This window comes from Schistocerca gregaria, chromosome 5 (genome assembly GCF_023897955.1).
Source record: "Schistocerca gregaria isolate iqSchGreg1 chromosome 5, iqSchGreg1.2, whole genome shotgun sequence".
Taxonomy (NCBI): Eukaryota; Metazoa; Arthropoda; class Insecta; order Orthoptera; family Acrididae; genus Schistocerca; species Schistocerca gregaria.
The window spans coordinates 674,724,896-674,744,889 of record NC_064924.1 but is presented as its reverse complement, the minus strand read 5'-3'; positions in this window follow the sequence as shown (position 1 = coordinate 674,744,889).

Sequence of the window (19,994 nt, the reverse complement as noted above, 5' to 3'; positions counted from 1 at the left end):
ACGGGAATTCCACTGTTAAATGCAGAGGAGAGAGCAGATAGGTGGAAAGAAAAAATTGAAAGCCTCTACGAGGGTGAAGATTTGTCTGATGTGATAGAACAAGAAACAGGAATCGATTTAGAAGAGATAGGGGATCCAGTATTAGAATCGGAATTTAAAAGAGCTTTGGAGGACTTACGGTCAAATTGACTTTTGGGGAAACATCATCCACACAATTCCGAAGACGGCAAGAGCTGACAAGTGCGAGAATTATCGCACAATCAGCTTAACAGCTCATGCATCGAAGCTGCTTACAAGAATAATATACAGAAGAATGGATAAGAAAATTGAGAATGTGCTAGGTGACGGTCAGTTTGGCCTTAGGAAAAGTAAAGGCACGAGAGAGGCAGTTCTGACGTTACGGCTAATAATGGAAGCAAGGCTAAAGAAAAATCAAGACACGTTCATAGGATTTGTCGACCTGGAAAAAGCGTTCGACAATATAAAATGGTGCAAGCTGTACGAGATTCTTAAAAAAGTAGGGGTAAGCTATAGGGAGAGACGGATCATATACAATATGTACAACAACCAAGAGGGAATAATAAGAGTGGACGATCAAGAACGAAGTGCTCGTATTAAGAAGGGAGTAAGACAAGGGTGTAGCCTTTCGCCCCTACTCTTCAATCTGTACATCGAGGAAACAATGATGGAAATACAAGAAAGGTTCAGGAGTGGAATTAAAATACAAGGTGGAAGGATATCAATGATACGATTCGTTGATGACATTGCTATCCTGAGTGAAAGTGAAGAAGAATTAAATGATGTGCTGAACGGAATGAACAGTCTAATGAGTACACAGTATGGTTTGAGAGTTAATCGGAGAAAGACGAAGGTAATGAGAAGTAGTAGAAAAGAGAACAGCGAGAAACTTAACATCAGGATTGATGGCCACGAAGTCAGTGAAGTTAAGGGATTCTGCTACCTAGGCAGTAAAATACCCAATAACGGACGGAGCAAGGAGGACATCAAAAGCAGACTCGCTATGGCAAAAAAGGTTTTTCTGGCCAAGAGAACTCTACTAATATCAAATACCGTCCTTAATTTGAGGAAACTTTTTTTGAGGATGTACGTCTGGAGTACAGCATTGTATGTTAGTGAAACATGGACTGTGGGAAAACCGGAACAGGAGAGAATCGAAGCATTTGAGATGTGGAGCAGTAGACGAATGTTGAAAATTAGGTGAACTGATAAGGTAAGGAATGAGGAGGTTCTATGCAGAATCGGAGAGGAAAGGAATATGTGGAAAACACTAATAAGGAGAAGGGACAGGATGATAGGACATCTGCTAAGACATGAGGGAATTACTTCAATGGTACTAGAGGGAGCTGTAGAGGGCAAAAACTGTAGAGGAAGACAGAGATTGGAATACGTCATGCAAATAATTGAGGACGTAGGTTGCAAGTGCTACTCTGAGATGAAGAGGTTAGCACAGGAAAGAAGTTCGTAGCGGGCCGCATCAAACCAGTCAGTAGACTGATGACAAAAAAAAAAAAAAAAAGTTCAGTCCTATCTTGTCAAGTATATGTAGTATATAGGAAGATAATAAACTAGCGTATACTACAAACGTTTAAATACGTGTTCCGAGAACTTATTTATGAAGAATTATGTTAAGGATCAGGTATTACTAAATTATTTGACAAACTATTAATTTTTGACAACGTTCATCGCGAGTTTGTGTCTTGAAAGTTTATTCATTGTGGTTCTAATATTTATTAAAACAGATAACTACCATTGATATAATTTCTGACAAGAAACAAACGACATCTAAATTGAAAAAAGTTTGCACAAACCAATTGGACTAAGAGACGTAATTCTGCTCATACGACTCCAATGATGATGTTTTTATTACATTTTCTTTCAAGAACCATTCAGAGACAATTTTAAAAAGAATTTAAATAATTTTGTTGTGTTTTGTAACTGACGTAGGTGACGAAGCCTGCACATGGTAATATGTCAAAGTGAAAATCATTTATACAGAACTTACGTCGTTACACTATAATGGTTTTTAGGGAACAAAATTTTACGGCGTTCCTTATACCAGCTGAACACTGCCGAAGGCCCAGCTCTATTATCCAGACGGTCACTCTCCGTTGTTCATTCCTCGTTTCTGAAGAGAAAGCGCCCTCTTGCAAGTCTGTCGACGCTGGTCAGAGCAGCATTCTCCTCCATTTTCAGACACGTGTAGGAGCCAAAGCGCCTTAGCAAATGGCCCAGCCAAATGTCTTCTGCTTCCCTGTCCCATGCTTCTGCCTGACATGTTTCCAAACAGGAATCCCATCGTAAATTCCTCGAATTCCACAAGCACCGGAACAATTGGCGGATATTGGCCTCCTGCGTACTTTACCACATGCACTGATGTCTTTCCGAATGTGAGAAGAATGTAAGGAATTGAAATCAACTGTTGACTCAGCTACATATAAATCGAGTAATCTCATTATCTGTTGGTAAATTAACATATCGAATAGGAACAAACTCATGTAATTTTGATTTCAATATACTGAAACAGTGAGCAAAAAATGAAAGGAGGTGGTCCAGACGAGGCTGACGCCTCTCTTTACTTGTAGCCGTACATTGAACTACCTCACGTAACGAAAAACTTATCTGTCAGCTTTCCGTCTCCTTAACGTAAACACAACAACTCATTCACGTAACTGTCTCTAATCAGCAGTTAAAGTTGGTACTGATTTCATGTTCATACCTTCTGAGTGAAACATTCAGCATGTTTTGCCTCTACAGTAATGATTAACGTGTTTTATTCATCACAGGTGTTTTCCTAAATTCAGCCTGTAGTATGTCGATTAAACACCTACTCATTATGCAGTGAGCGCTGTAATCATCGCTACACATCTTCCCTGAAAATACGTGATTTGTCAACTTGCTTCGATCATGACACACTTCATCGGTTCCTACATGTACACGTCACGGGGCCATGGCCTGCCAAGTCGTACCTTACATTGGTATCCCGCATAGGCAATGTGCTGCTTGCAGCCATCTTCACGTGATGTAAAGACAAAAATTCTAGTTGAGATCAAACGATAGATCTGATTATGCACTATCTGCCATAATGCTGGTCTACTGATTCCTATTTTCATCTTTCTTTCCGGTTAGAGATACCATAGTCAATTTAGAATTTGCGTTCAACTTTCTAATACTTAAAGAAAAGTAGAAAGGAATAACAGACAGTAGCAAAAAGAGCAAGGCACGGAAATCGGAAGAAGCAAAATCTCTGCAAACAACTGAGGCGCTTCGTCGACGTCAGTCTACACATCTATTAGAGTAAATTTCTGGTGAACACTTGCAACGCATGTCTTTACGAAATTTAGTCTAATATCGTGTACTTTTCGCTGGAACCTAAGTCCTACCGCACTGTAACGAAACAATTCCACTACAGTATCTGGTGTGATGCCCACTTCATCGGTAAGTCGAACATACCTCGCCATGGGACTTGGTACAAGTATCTGTCATCCACGGTAAGGTACGGTGAGGACATGCACTGGGTTTCTTATGTTGATCCCTCGACCTCCTTGCTCGAAAAACACTCCCCTCTCTTTCCGACATACCGGCCTATGGTGTATTACCAAGTGGAAAGACAATAAGGACATACTCAAAACCAGGAACAAAAGACACAAGGAGCATAAGAACAGAGACTGTAGCCGATGTGTGGAGTATCTCCAGCACATGTCACAAGCCTACAAGCTCTGCCTGTACTTGTGGGGTTCCTAACTGAACCTGGACATATTAGTACGAACGCTACTGCAGGTGTGACAAGCCGTTCATCGTTACGACGTGGTGGATTAGCTTCTTCTCACCCAGGTGGTTCAAGTTCGAAGGGCAGTTGCTCAGAGAAGAAAAAGATGTAGCACGACGTCGACAAATAAGACTCTTCTACACTCCTGGAAATGGAAAAAAGAACACATTGACACCGGTGTGTCAGACCCACCATACTTGCTCCGGACACTGCGAGAGGGCTGTACAAGCAATGATCACACGCACGGCACAGCGGACACACCAGGAACCACGGTGTTGGCCGTCGAATGGCGCTAGCTGCGCAGCATTTGTGCACCGCCGCCGTCAGTGTCAGCCAGTTTGCCGTGGCATACGGAGCTCCATCGCAATCTTTAACACTGGAAGCATGCCGCGACAGCGTGGACGTGAACCGTATGTGCAGTTGACGGACTTTGAGCGAGGGCGTATAGTGGGCATGCGGGAGGCCGGGTGGACGTACCGCCGAATTGCTCAACACGTGGGGCGTGAGGTCTCCACAGTACATCGATGTTGTCGCCAGTGGTCGGCGGAAGGTGCACGTGCCCGTCGACCTGGGACCGGACCGCAGCGATACACGGATGCACGCCAAGACCGTAGGATCCTACGCAGTGCCGTAGGGGACCGCACCGCCACTTCCCAGCAAATTAGGGACACTGTTGCTCCTGGGGTATCGGCGAGGACCATTCGCAACCGTCTCCATGAAGCTGGGCTACGGTCCCGCACACCGTTAGGCCGTCTTCCGCTCACGCCCCAACATCGTGCAGCCCGCCTCCAGTGGTGTCGCGACAGGCGTGAATGGAGGGACGAATGGAGACGTGTCGTCTTCAGCGATGAGAGTCGCTTCTGCCTTGGTGCCAATGATGGTCGTATGCGTGTTTGGCGCCGTGCAGGTGAGCACCACAACCAGGGCTGCATACGACGGAGGCACACAGGGCCAACACCCGCCATCATGGTGTGGGGAGCGATCTCCTACACTGGCCGTACACCTCTGGTGATCGTCGAGGGGACACTGAATAGTGTACGGTACATCCAAACCGTCATCGACCCCATCGTTCTACCATACCTAGACCGGCAAGGGAACTTGCTGTTCAAACAGGACAATGCACGTCCGCATGTATTCCGTGCCACCCAACGTGCTCTAGAAGGTGTAAGTCAACTACCCTGGCCAGCAAGATCTCCGGATCTGTCCCCCATTGAGCATGTTTGGGACTGGATGAAGCGTCGTCTCACGCGGTCTGCACGTCCAGCACGAACGCTGGCCCAACTGAGGCGCCAGGTGGAAATGGCATGGCAAGCCGTTCCACAGGACTACATCCAGCATCTCTACGATCGTCTCCATGGTAGAATAGCAGCGTGCATTGCTGCGAAAGGTGGATATACACTGTACTAGTGGGTACATTGTGCATGTTCTGTGGCCTGTGTCTATGTGCCTGTGGTTCTCTCAGTGTGATCATGTGATGTATCTGACCCCAGGAATGTGTCAATAAAGTTTCCCCTTCCTGGGACAATGAATTCACGGTGTTCTTATTTCAATTTCCAGGAGTGTGTTTGCCACGGGTACGTTACCTCGACCTGCGAGTGCAGTCTGGTGTCATCCGTGCTGTGCCGGCGGCAGCTGGTGATGGCTTACACAAGGACTTTGAGAGGCGTCATCTGATGCTGGATCGGAAGTGGTGGCTGATCGTCATGGAGTCCCCTGACACGCAGACTGTCACCGCAGTGCAAAGGGCGGCACCCAGTCAGGGCGTCACAGGTACCTCCTAACCCCAGACCTCAGCGTACAAGTGGCAGTTGATGAATTAACAACGGCTGCCCGGTGTATGGCGAATTATGGATGGCGAATAGCTCGACCAAAGAATGTCCGCCACTGTGGCTGTAAGGTCAAATAGTCGCTGCTGCTGGTAGCAGCGTGCTGATTCGGCGGCGAGCGTCGGGTTGTTGCAGTGCCATCGTAATACGGACGGCGTTCAGTGTTCTGGTCATGTCGCCAGCTGTGAGGAAACTCAAGTTATAGGCACAGGAAGTATGTCACACTTGCGCTCCATTGACAAATGGTTTTCTTGTTTGTATACTGATTAAGCAATATCTATTTTGGATAGAGAATTGAAATATAGAATCCGTTCAGACATAATCGTCATATGTCACAGACTGTGGTTCTTTCCATGTAATAGTCTGAAACTGATTTTTTATAAGTCAGTATAAAGTCCACATCAGGTTGAGCTTCAGTCACGGAGAGTGTAAAATAAAGTAGTCAATATTGTGTGTACCACAGAAACATGAATGTGGAGTAATGTTGACTGTTGCTGCTGTAGTCTTCAGTTCGGGCTGTTTTCGTACAGCTCTCCATGCTAGTCTACTCTGTGTAAGATTCCTTATCTCTGCGTAACTTGTGGAACCTATATGCATTTCAGAATGCTTGCTTTACTTAAGCTTTAGTCCCCCTCTACAACTTTTACTGCCCACATATCCTTCAGTTATCTAATTGACAATTTCGATGCCTTAGGATTTGTTCTGTCAATGGATTCCTCTTTTTCGTCAGCCTGTGCCATAAATTCCTCAGTTCTATTCAGTAACTCCTAATAAGTTATTTAATCTACACGTATAATCGTCGGTATACTTCTGTAGCACCACATCTCAAATGCTTCGATTGACTTCTTGTCTTCACCAATTATTATCTGTGTTTCAGTCCCGTAAAATGCTGCAGTTACACAGAAATCTTCACGATAGAACTCTTGACACTTAAATTTATATTAAATGTTAATTTAAGTTTTTTAATTTCTTTTTCGGAAACGCGCTTCTTAGTATTGGTAGTCTCCACTATATATCTTCTCGAATATAACTTCATCAAGTAGTATGCTGCTCAAGTAGCAAAAATCATGAACAACGAGCAGTGTCTAATTTCAAGATCTAGTTAGTCAGCATCACCTGATTTAATTCGACTACATTCCATTGTTCTCAGTTGAGATTTGTTGATATTCATCTTATAATGTCTTTTCAAGACATTAAATGTATTCGCAACTGTGAATATGGACCGCCATTAGCTATAGAATGAAATAACGACAGTAAACATTTGTGGCGGATCGGAACTCGAACCCACATTTCCCACTTATCGCTACCGGTAGTCTAACCATTTTCTTTTTGCATTTTGTTCCATATTGTTCATTGCGTTTGGTCTGGAAAGACGTCACAAGACATCCGTTAAAGTTGATCGTTGACTCTTTAACTGAGTTTTTTTTTAAATTACAGATAGCACGCTGCCCTCTATCGGAAGCCTTTCGGCTGTCGGTACACAACTCAGGGCACACCCAAACTTCCACATCTCGACAGCCATCGTCTACAACCTGTACGCGTACATCCACTTTGTATATTCCCGTACAGCTCAGACGTTGCACTTGAAACACAGGCACTGCAATATCATCTTTTCAAGATATTCAACTATCTCCAAAGTCCTTTCCTGTCTCTGACAAAATTACAGAGTCATTACAAAACTTCAAAACTAATAACCTTGTGTTTGAACTGTAATGTATTTAAGAAATTTCCCCCTGCTTTCCCTTACGATTAGCTCAATGTTCAAGTACAAAAAAAGAAAAAAAATGGGGAGAGATTACAATTTCATAAGAAGGTCCTATACACAAGATCACGTTATTTAAGAGACATATAGTGCGAAATGAATTCTCAGTAAGGGGTAATGAGATAACTAGATACGCGTCGTATTATATTTCAGTTTTCCATGGTCACTGTCAGCACGTGGCAACGTTATCTACGAGAGGGTGGGGAGGGTAGGAGACGGGAGGGGGGGGGTCAACTAGAGGTCATCCAACGTGAATTGACAATACTTCCCCCCCTCGCCTCAAATCCAAGTTCTGGAATGAGAGGACCTGTTGACCAATCACAAGTTATAAAACAAATTAACAAATTAATGGGAGAAAGGTGTTGCACTGCCAGGATGTCAGTGTCAATACCTATGGCCACACCTCACATACTCTATGCACCGCTGACATGGAGGTCTGTGGCATTGTACGTATATTTAATTTGCATTATTTTATCTGGATTATCAGCCAGTCCAACCATTGCTGGAGGTAGAACAAGACTAGATGTTTGCCGGGTGTCTCTCCTATGGGCCATGACGGGCATTTTCTCCGTTGTTTCGGCAGGTGTTTGGAATATCTTGTTTGCAATGTTCAGTTGGAATCAGCTCAAAAGAAACAAGAAAGGTGCTCATCACATCTCACTTGCAAAGCCCAGCTTCGATGAGAAGCGGTTTGTTTCCATTACAAACAAAATGATTTCTATATTATAATTTTAAGTGCCCATTCGACAGAGCAGCTCCACATTAGTATTATACTTAATCCATATTTATTAATACAGACAGTAAAACACAAAGGGCAATCAGTACACCAGCAGCGACTAGTAGCACCTCTGCAGGCCGGTGGCAGTCAACCTGGATCAGGGAGGTGCTGCTGCTGTTGAACTACAGGCCATTCTTTGTTTCTTACTCTCCCTGGTAACACACACTGATGAGACGAGTATCGGTCTAGAGTAATTTTAGACCATTGTAATGAATGGGCAATTAAAATTTCATTATAAAATTTATTTGGGACATCGACTCCAATGTTTCCATCCACACTGGTCATTGCATGAAAGATGTGATGAGCAGTATTTGTTTGGGATGACTCTAGATACACGTTGCAGAAACGAAATGGCAAATATCTGCTGAAACATTAAAGTAAATACGTCTGATGACTCTTAGGAAAGACACTCTTTACATTAGAAAGCCGATTTATGATTTCACACAACAAACTAGCTAATTATTATTGTTACATTGTTTAGTATCTACATTTAGAAAAAAATCGCTATCGACATCACAAACGTCGTTGGCATATCAGTGGTGACGACATATGTCATGTGTGGCCTCACAGCACACACATTTTGTGAAATTTTCTGTGCTCACTTGCCTTTTGCGAATACACATCTAGACTGTGTGCTAGGGGTCATGTTTCTAGTGCATGGCATCTTACAGCAGTAGTACGCAGAGAGAGGGAGAGAGAGAGAGAGAGAGAGAGAGAGAGAGAGAGAGAGAGAGAGAGAGAGAGGTTAGATTACATTAGATTAGATTAATACTTGTTCCATAGATCATGAATACGACACTTCGTAGTGGTGTGGAACGTGTCAGGTTAATAAAAGATGTCTGTACAAGAAATTACATTACACAAAATATTGCATGACACTAATGATTAAGTTTTTTTTTTTACTTAGTTTATATCTAAAAATTCAGCCAATTGAGTAGAAGGAGTTGTCATCTAGAAATTCTTTTAATTTATTTTTAAATGTTAGTTGGCTATCTGTCAGGCTTTTGATGCTGTTTGGTAGGTGCCCAAAGACTTCTGTGGCAGCATAATTTACCCCTTTCTGTGCCAAAGTCAGATTTAACCCTGCATAGTGAAGATCAACCTTTCTCCTGGTGTTATAGGTGTGCACACTGCTATTACTTTTGAATTTGGTTGGATTATTATCAACAACTTTCATAAGGGAATATATATACTGTGAGGTTACTGTGAGGATCCCTAGATCCTTAAATAGATGTCTGCAGGATGACTGTGGATGGGCTCCAGCAATTATTCTGATTACAAGTTTTTGTGCAATGAGTACTTTTCTACTCAATGATGAATTACCCCAGAATATGATGCCATACGAAAGCAGTGAATGAAAGTAGGCATAGTAAGCTAATTTACTGAGATTCTTATCACCAAAATTTGCAATAACCCTAATAGCACACGTAGCTGAACTCAGCCGTTTCAGCAGACCATCAATGTGTTGCTTCCAGTTTAACCTCTTATCAATGGACACACCTAAAAATTTTGAAAATTCTACCTTAGCTACAGACTTCTGTTCAAATTCTATATTTATTACTGGAGTTGTGCCATTTACTGTACGGAACTGTATATACTGTGTTTTATCAAAATTTAAAGAGAGTCCGTTTGCTGAGAACCACTTAATAATTTTGTGAAAAACATCATTTACAATTACATCACTTAGTTCTTGGTTTTTGGATGTTATTACTATACTTGTATCATCAGCAAAAAGAACTAACTTTGCATCTTCATCAATGTGGAATGGTAAGTCATTAATGTATATCAAGAACAGTAAAGGACCTAAGACCGAACCCTGTGGGACCCCGTGCTTGATAGCACCCCAGTTTGAGGAATCAGCTGTTTTAACATTACACGAACCACTTATTTCAACTTTCTGCATTCTTCCAGTTAAGTATGAATTAAACCATTTGTGCACTGCCCCACTCAAACCATAATGATTTAGCTTATCTAAAAGAATTCCATGATTTACACAATCAAAGGCCTTTGAGAGATCACAAAAAATACCAATGGGTGATGTCCGGTTATTCAGAGCATTTAATATTTGATCAGTGAAAGCATATATAGCATTTTCTGTTGAAAAGCCTTTCTGAAAACCAAACTGACATTTTGTTAGTACTTTATTTTTACAAATATGGGAGGCTACTCTTGAATACATTACTTTCTCAAAAATTTTTGATAGAGCTGTCAGAAGAGAGATTGGGCGGTAGTTGTTGACATCCGACATATCCCCCTTTTTATGCAATGGTTTTACAATGGCATATTTCAGTCTATCAGGGAAAACACCCTGCTCCAAAGAGCTATTACATACGTGGCTGAGAATTCTACTTATCTGTGGTGAACAAGCTTTAAGTACTTTGCTGGAAATGCCATCAATTCCGTAAGAGCTTTTACTTTTCAGTGTGTTTATTATTTTACTGATTTCAGAGGGAGAGGTTGGTGGAATTACAGTTGTTTCAAACTGCGCAGGTATGGCCTCTTCTATTAATAGCCTTGCCTCTTCTAGTGAAGATCTAGATCCTATTTTCTCCACAACATTTAAAAGATGATTATTCAAAATATTTTCAATTTCTGATTGTTTGTTAGTGCACTTGTCATTCAGTCTTATTGCACTAAAGTCTTCCTGTGCTCTTGGTTACCCTGTTTCCCTTTCAATAATATTCCAAATTGCTTTAATTTTATTATCAGAGTTACTGACCTCAGACATGATACACATGCTTCTGGACTTTTTAATAACTTTTCTTAGTACCGCACAATAGTTTTTATAATATTGAACAATTTCGGGGTCAGTACTCCCTCTTGCTCTTAGATACAGTTCTCTTCTACGGTTGCAAGATATTCTTATTCCTTTAGTTAGCCAAGGTTTTTTATATGTTTTCTTGGAATTATGTTTAACTATTTTCTTGGGAAAACAATTTTCAAATACCCTTAAAAATGTATTGTGAAATAAGTTATATTTCAAGTTTGCATCGGGTTCCTTATACACTTCATCCCAGTCTAGCTGCTGTAGGCTTTCCCTAAAGTTTGCAATATTTATATTGTTAATTGAACGCACTGCTTTGAAAGTCTGATTTATTATACTGCATGGAGCTATGTCATGTACTGTAACAAGCTGTGCAGAGAGAGAGAGAGAGAGAGAGAGAGAGAGAGAGAGACAGAAACCCCACCCTAAACACACAAAAAGTGACTATAATTGTTGCGTCTTGCCGCCAGTTCATAATTCGGCAAACACATCAAGTCACCTGGCGGCTGTGATTCTACTTTGCTGCATTTCATTCACATTGCCTGGAATGAAGGGGACGTTATGCACTGAATTTTCATTATCAGCTACACCAATATCACCTGCCAATGTGTGTGTGTTTGTGTGTGTGTATGTGTCTGTGTGTGTATGTATTATGTATTAGCATCTGCTGAATTACTGTCTGTCCAAAACAGGCCTCAAAGGCACCTAACTCTGCTCATGGGCCCTACTGGATGCAGATATGGAGGAGCATGTGGTCAGCACACTGCCCTTCAGACTATTGCCAGTTTACGAGACCAGAGCTGCTACTTCCCAATCAAATACCTTCATCCACTTGCCCACAGCCTTTGGCAGACCTGGACGATCACTCTTCCAAGTGTTATAACCTACTCCTGTTCTCCAATATCCACATAAGTGATATATATGTGTATATATGATAACGGCTGTCTGTTTATGACCCACCCAGCTGCCCAAGAACTTTCAAGCTATCGTAAATAATCCTGTTAGCAAGTTAAAGAAGAATGCCTGCAAACATTTAGGGAGATACATCCAGTGTTATATTCGAAAATCCACTATAAGTTGATGTTGAAGTACTAATATCCCTAAATGAGTGGCAGCGTCTACGTGCAGTCTCGATGTCTCAATGGAGATTGCTTTTTTATTCAACAGAAACAGTCTCTCCCCCTCAGTGGTGGTTGGCCATGTTCGCCTTATCCATGTTGACTTTGTGCATGTGTTTCACCATACCAGACGGTAAACAGTCTGATTGTCGTAAATATAAAGTTTGACACTCATATGGTGAAATTAATTTTTCATCTTCTGAAAGCTGAGTCTCGAAAGTATAATTATGACCACCCAATAGGACCACTGTGGGACACTATCACCAGAAGGAGACTGAAAGTAAGGATAGGCATGAAAATACTGTTCTGCTAGTTCATGCTACCACCCATTCATCAGATCAAGGATTCTCTAGACTACACAAGAAACTGAAGGTATGCAGCGACTGGAATATCATAGGGCTGCACTCACATTCATAAAACAAAGCCTGGAGTGTGCGTCCTATGAGTATGCTATGTTGTTAGTCCCCAGTGTAGAGCACTGTTGAAGTGATGTAATTATTCTCACATAACAAAACATTTCTCAAATCAATGAAGTTTGTTTTCAAGGAAGAATCGTGCATATCTGCATTTATAAAATAAAAAGATGTTTGATTTTATATGTTTAAACTATTGGTAAGCCCACCTATTATGTATGGGTTTTATCAGAACAGAATGTACGAAAAAAAAAACATGAAGAATCATGGAGTTATGTCTGATGGTTAGTTAGAGAAGTAAAGAAGCCATTTAAAACCACACACCGGATAAAATCGAACAGAAGAAAGTGAGTTGCACTTGCAAGGGAAAATAAATTCAGTTCACCTGAATCCTCGAAGATATAGTGTCTAATGATGAGGGTCGATGTGAGCTGTTTTAGATCAGATGGAGAAGTGACAGTATCAAGAAAACAGAAAAAGAATGTGAACTTGGAAAGCGAAGTACTAATTCTAGATTATGGAAAGTGTTGACCAGTTTTTTTCAGTCAAGATATTGGTGCCACTGACATCTGATCCATGCAGCCAGTAAACATTCAATCTTCCTATAACAGCAATACAGCGAGCCAAAGAAAATAAGCATATGCAGCAGATTGTATTCACAAGTGCCTTCACCAAGCCTGGAAAGACATGATAATGGGAGAGCTTATGGTAGTTTAGTCAGTTTACCTAACAATCAAGAAATGTGTAAGTAGGAATACTGTTCATCAAATAACTGCATTGCAGCAGGAAGATATAAACATTCACTACCTGAAGAAGGTTCCCGAAACAATCTGCTGTATTTATTGGAATTGCATATGGTTTCATAAATCGCCACCAAATCTTCCTTTCCCACCATGCACCAAGTCGTAGTGAACACCTCAAAAATTGGAAGGTTTGACAATAATGGTTTTAATGTTTACCCAGCAGTCAGGATATGTATATGTGCAGGGGACGTAGCTCTGCAACACCCAACAGCTGCTGCCACCACCATCGCTTTTTTCTAAAGACGGTAAATGTGCTCGATTTATGATTTTACTGATGCATTAAAAAGAAATAAATACATAATATTGCACACAAAACTGCCCTCCTCGGCTGTAATGATTTGCTTTATTAATCGTGATTGTATATGCACCAATCACATTAGTCCCTAGGGGGCCATAAGGTATGAGCAATATGTTGCAATTCATATCAGTAAAATATTCACTATCTCTCTAATTATTATTATGTTGGTTCCATGCACAACGAGATATTAGATTTGGATCCCTGATTTTCTGGACTTGTGTGTATGTAAGGAATATTGAAACTTTTCTAGTCCAGATTTTATACCATATTCTGGTCCAGAATGTATATCAGTCAGGTTCATCTCAGAGTATGTTGATACAATACATCCATATTTAGCAATTATATACAACCACTTGCTCACAGAAAGATTCGGCCCTGCCTCTCTTTCCAATCTTTAATTCCGATTTGTGGGGTATGCTGGTTAATCAGACGAGGTATGTTAATTTTAAGGGGTGGCCAGATGCTCTTGTTGTGGCTCCCCGCACCCCTCCGGGAAGGAATTAGTGTCTCCCAACTGCCTGCATCTAGCGTAATCCATGGAACAGTGCGAACGTGTTCAGATGTCTGCGAGCCATGTAACTGAGGCGGAACGTGGGGAACAGCCAGGTATTCACCTAGCAGGATGTGGAAAACCGCCTAAAATCCAGATACAGACTGCCCCGCACAGTGGCTCTCGTTGTTAGCCCACCAGGCGGATTCGGTCTGGGGCCGGCGCGCCTACCCGAGTCAAGGACGCAGAGCGTTAGCGCTCTGGGCCACAATGCTGGGTAGAAAGATCCGTACCTAAGGACTGGAAAGTTTCTCAAGTTACACCCATATCCCAAACAGGGACGTAGGAGTAATCCGTTGAATTACATGCCTATATCACTAGCGTCGAATTGCAGTAGAGTTTTGCAACCTATGCTCTATTCGAACATTATGAAATATCACGAAGAAAACGATTTATTGACACATAGTCAGCACAGATTCCGAAAATATCGTTCTTGCGAAACGCAACTAGCTCTTTATATTCATGAACTAATGAGTGCTATCGACAGGGGAAGTAAAATTGATTCCATATTTCTAGATTCCCTAAGTGCTTTTGACACCGTTGCACACAAGCGTCTTCTAACCAAACTGTGTGCCTATGGAATATCGCCTCAGTTGTGTAACTGGATTCGTGATTTCCTGTCAGAAAGGTCGCCGTTCGTAATAATAGACGGAAAGTCATCGAGTAAAACAGAAATGATATCCAACGTTCCCCAAAGAAATGAAATAGGCCCTCTATTGTTCCTGATCTATATTAACGACATGAGAGACAATCTCAGTAGCCATCTTAGATTGTCTGCAGATGATGCTGTCATTTACCGTCTTGTAAAGTCATCAGATGACCAAAGCGAATTGCAAGGTGATTTAGACAAGATATCTGTATGGTGCGAAAAGTGGCAATTGACCTGAATAAAGAAAAATATGAAGTTATTCACATGAGTACTAAAAGAAATACGCTAAATTTCGATTACGCAATAAGTCACACAAATCTGAAGGCTGCAAATTCAACTAAATACTTAGGGATTACAATTACAAATATCCTAAATTGGAACGATCACGTAGATAATGTTGGGGGTACAGCCAACCAAAAACTGCGATTCATTGGCAGAATACTTAGAAGGTGCAACAGGTCTACTAAAGACACTGCTTACATCACGCTTGTCCGCCCTCTTTTGCAGTATTGCTGTGCTGTGTGGGATCCGCATCAGGTGGGACTGACGGATGACATCGAAAAAGTACAAAGAAGGGCAGCTCATTTTGTATTATCGCGAAGTAGGGGATATCGTGCCACAGATATGATACGTGAGACAGCTTGAAGGTGATTCATTCAGCCATCTGCCAGGCACTTTATTGTGAATAGCAGAGCAATCACGTAGTTTTAGATGTTGGTGTCTGAAGAGAAGGAAGTGATATACCAGCTCTCTAGCAATCCATTGGATGTTGATCTAAATATGACATAAGCATTAGCTGATGAAGTATAACAGAAATAAAGACCACTCAGAGGCAAATCAAGCAGTTAATCTAGTGTGGGGAAGGGTCATACGCACACTGTAATAATAATGCAGAGTCATGCCTCATTTTTTAAATTTAGATTCATATACACAAAGACGTCCATGGAAAACCATTCTATGTACATACATATAAAATCATGGAATGTTTTATTTAACCAACTGCATTGTATCTGAAATTAATGTGTTTACTACAAAACTTCAGTGAGAATAGCTGCAGGCTTCTTGCTAGAAGAATATTTACACAGGTGAGTTGTGCTGGAAGTTCTTGCAGTGACATGGCGCTCTGACGCTGCCTCCAGAAGAAAAAAAAGGAGGTTTAATAACAACCATATGCCTTGGAGTAAGTTCCATGCCTGTGTTCTGGTATATATCATCTAAAAAATCTGTTCTCTATGTAGTAACTACAAATGTGGACTCGAAAAACAAAAAAGCATCTGAGACCCACGGATTTAATGTTTCTTCCCACCATCTGAACCCTTCCCCACCATAGTGGGGTCGTGCATTTTGCTCCACGTAATAGCTATAGAAGAATAAAGCTTCGGTTAGTTTTTTAGGATGCTGCTTAGCAGCTAACAGCCAAACCTCGCTGGTGGGCTACCCTAGTGTCTTGTACACCACATGTTCAACTACACTGCAGTACTGATTAAGCAGTTTAACGCTGTCGTACCTCCATTTTAGATGCGTTCTTACTAGAAACACTAGCTTTAAGATGAGCATGATTCATGATAGAATATAAACGATAAAACTAGCTCTGTCATGAACATTTTATGCTGCTGTCTCACTCCCCTGAGTTATCTGTTACAAAGAGAAGGTAGTGGGTATTATACACCCTTTCACCAATTATTGGATAAATCAGTCATATTTTAAATAAAGCAGTATATAAACTACTGATAAGTGAAATCACATAAAGTACATCACATTTGCAAATCACCTCATAATAAAATCATCGCCCTACTGACATAAAAATGCCATTAAGCAGTAATAAATAGCAAAGAGTTAATCGCTATCTGCCACAACCCAAAAAAAGAAAAACGAGGTTCGCCTCAGCGATTTTAAAGATAAGATATATCGTACTTCCCACTTTAACAGTTTTTTGAGACTATAATTTATGGCGTAAAATTTCTGATACATATTTTGCCTACTTGGTGTCTCCAATAAAGCTGTAGTTTAGTCCATTTACCCCTCAACATGACGGAAACTCCTACCATATGTAATAAAATAAACCAGTGTGACTGAAGAAAAAAGATTTGAATTGATCCAAAATCTGAAATTTTATTGACATTGTTTATAAGTCATCAGAAATAACTGTGGTTGATGGCTGCTTGCAGCATGAAACCATATAGGGCTCCCTCCCTGTATACATCAGCACAGTCTTGTGTTATTACATAACAAGTGAAAGTGATGTATTCTTCCACTTGTTGTGGATGAACATGCTTTTGATGACTAGACAACTGCTCTGCTATGGAGATGCTGTGATCCTCTCTCTAACTCGTTTTGTGTCTTTCGTAATACAGCTCAGTTATAAGGATTTGAGGAAGCAGAAGTAGGTTCTGAAATTACATGTGTTCGACGTCAGTTAATGGTTCTACTAGCTGAGGTTTCAAATATAGCACATGAAGTTCCGTGGGTTCTAGGCAATGTAGTTAGAAATGTATTGCAAGTTTAGTTTATATGCAACACCACTGACATTGCCACAGACTTGTGTGCCAGCAGCACGTGGAGTAAGCGCGGTGTCGATGTTGGTGTCGACACTGGCATCGTGTGGTACGATTCCTCTCTTCTACTGACTCGATAATTTTTCAATAATAAATTGTTACAAAAATTTATCAATGCATTTTATCATGACAGAGGATGGAAGTTGATCGATTCCTACTTGATGAGGGAAAAATGGTGTGGGGGTGAGAGGGAGCTCGATTGAAACTGAACGACCTCTGCTTCTACTCCACTCCCTCAACCCTCCTCCTATTCCCTCCCCACTCTTCTGTTGGATGATCTACTCTTGTGCAGACAATGACCTTCAGTATGAAATGCAAAGCTATAAGCTGTAAAATGACACTAAAGGTCATTTGAAAATTATCTAGGTCTCTCTTTGCTCTTCTACTTTTTTCACATTCTCAGCATAAAAGGCACCAAAAATCAGTTAAGAAAATGTGGGGAACTGATATCTCAATTATAAAAGGACATTGATGAGTGATTGTTTCCTAAATTGCTTTATAATTGCCCATATTGCAGAAGAGTAATGTAAGCCTGTTAAGCAATTGTACTTCCGTTTGTGTTGAAGAACTTAGGAAGCTGTACTGTACTAGCTTTGCGCATACACATGAACTGCTAGGATCACATTCCACTACTTTAATTGCACATGTTCGGATGGTATCCAGTTGACTTTCAAAGCCTAACCTTAGAACTGGCAGAAGCAAATGTAATTACAGAGTTAAAATGGGATGATGAATAAATAATAGTATTATAGCTTGAAGTGTCAGCACTATCAGAATAATCCCCTCACCATCCAGTAGATATTTTGACAGTTAGCAGAATAGTAAGCACCTATCGCATACAAGCCATCCTCACTCTGTTAAGTACATTGTCAGTAGTAGGTATCCATCGTAAAATGTCTTTGGAGATTAATAAATAGGGTTTTAATTAGTTTAGTGTTTCATGTTGTAAGAAATTGAGCATTGGTTATCCTACCCATACTCCTTGCAGGAAACGTATAAGAGTAGGACCTCCCTCTCATTCAGATTCTGTGTATGCTCGTGGCACAGTATGTTTTTATGCAGCGTAACACTATTTCATATAAGAGATGTAACCTAGCATAGCATATCGGTGACACTTTCCATCTTTCTTTTGGCTCCCTTCTCCGATACTTCCAGCGTGTTTCTCACCTTTAGTCCACAGACGCTTGAGTCAGTCACGACCTTGGACACACCTGTAAATATGTCTTCCCCCGCGAAATCCAGCTTTTGTCCCTCTTCCGGCCAGCAGGTAACCGGACGAATATCAGTCCGACTTTCGAAAGCGCCATAGTACAGCAACTGAATTAATCAAAGTAACTGATGACATTAAACATGCTATGGACAGACATGAAGCTACTATCCTAACACTGCTTTACTTTAGCAAGGCTTCTGACACAGTAGACTTCGATATATTACTAATTAAAATGAAACAGCTGAATTTCTCAAACAGCGCAATACACTGGTTCGACAGCTACCTCAAAAGCAGAAGTCATCAAGTCATTTGTGGGTCAGAAAAGTCATCATGGAAAAGTGTGCGCTCTGGAGTTCCCCAAGGCTCTGTCCTTGGTCCACTACTCTTCTCACTGTACATTAAAGTTATTTCTTCAGTGATTCACTCCTGCAACTACTATCTACATGCCGACGACATCCAACTGTACATAAGTGCAAGCCCCAAAAACATTGCTGGCGCAGTAGCGAGTATGAACGCAGATCTTTGCTCTGTTTCTCGATGGGCACAGAACCTAGGTCTGAAACTAAACCCTCAAGAAATCCCAGGTCATACTTATATCGCATCCAAAGTTAATCAGCCGGTACTTCCGCGAAACAGTCCATACAATACTCCTCAATGGTACCCAACTACCATACCAAAAAACAGTAAAAGACCTTGTAATAATCTCGGATGAACACCTAAACTGGGAAGAAAAAACAGTCACAGCTTGCCGGAAATCGCTCTCCTCCCTACATGCAATTCAAAAATTCAGAAAAGTATTTCCAACCCATGTAAAACAAAAATTAGTCCAAACACTAGTCTTGCCTAATCTTTACTACTGTGATGTAGTTCAACACGGCACAAATAGTAAAAATTCTAGATGCCTCGAGCTAGTGATGAATGCTTGCGTTAGATACGTGTGCAATATTCGGTTGTATGGTCATATCAGTCCTTCATACTCCCAGCTAGGTTGGATACGCCCACATAAGGCACGCGATCTCCACACGATGTGCTTACTTCATCAATTTCTTAGCCACTGCTGCCCCCAATACTTATCTTCTCACATTAAACACCTATCATCATTCCACAATCGCAATACCAGATCGGATACGTCTAGCATCTTGGCTGTACCTTTACATAACACAAAATCTTTCTTCGTGTCATTCTCCATCTCAGCCATACGACTATGGAACGCACTCCACTGTGATCTGCGTCTTATCCAGAACTACTCAACATTCAAGAGGGAACTCAAAACTTACATATTAGGGACGGTATAGCCACCATTGTTGTGCCCCTCCCATCTCTTTCTTTCTCCTCTCCATCACAGCTTCGAATGAAACCATTCTATTTCTCTTCCTCTAACCAATCTACCTCTTACCCCATTCTATCGTCTTATGTCTCTGCTCGATGAGAATAACTCACAAGCTGCAAGAATATAACGAGAAAATTCCCAACTAACAATG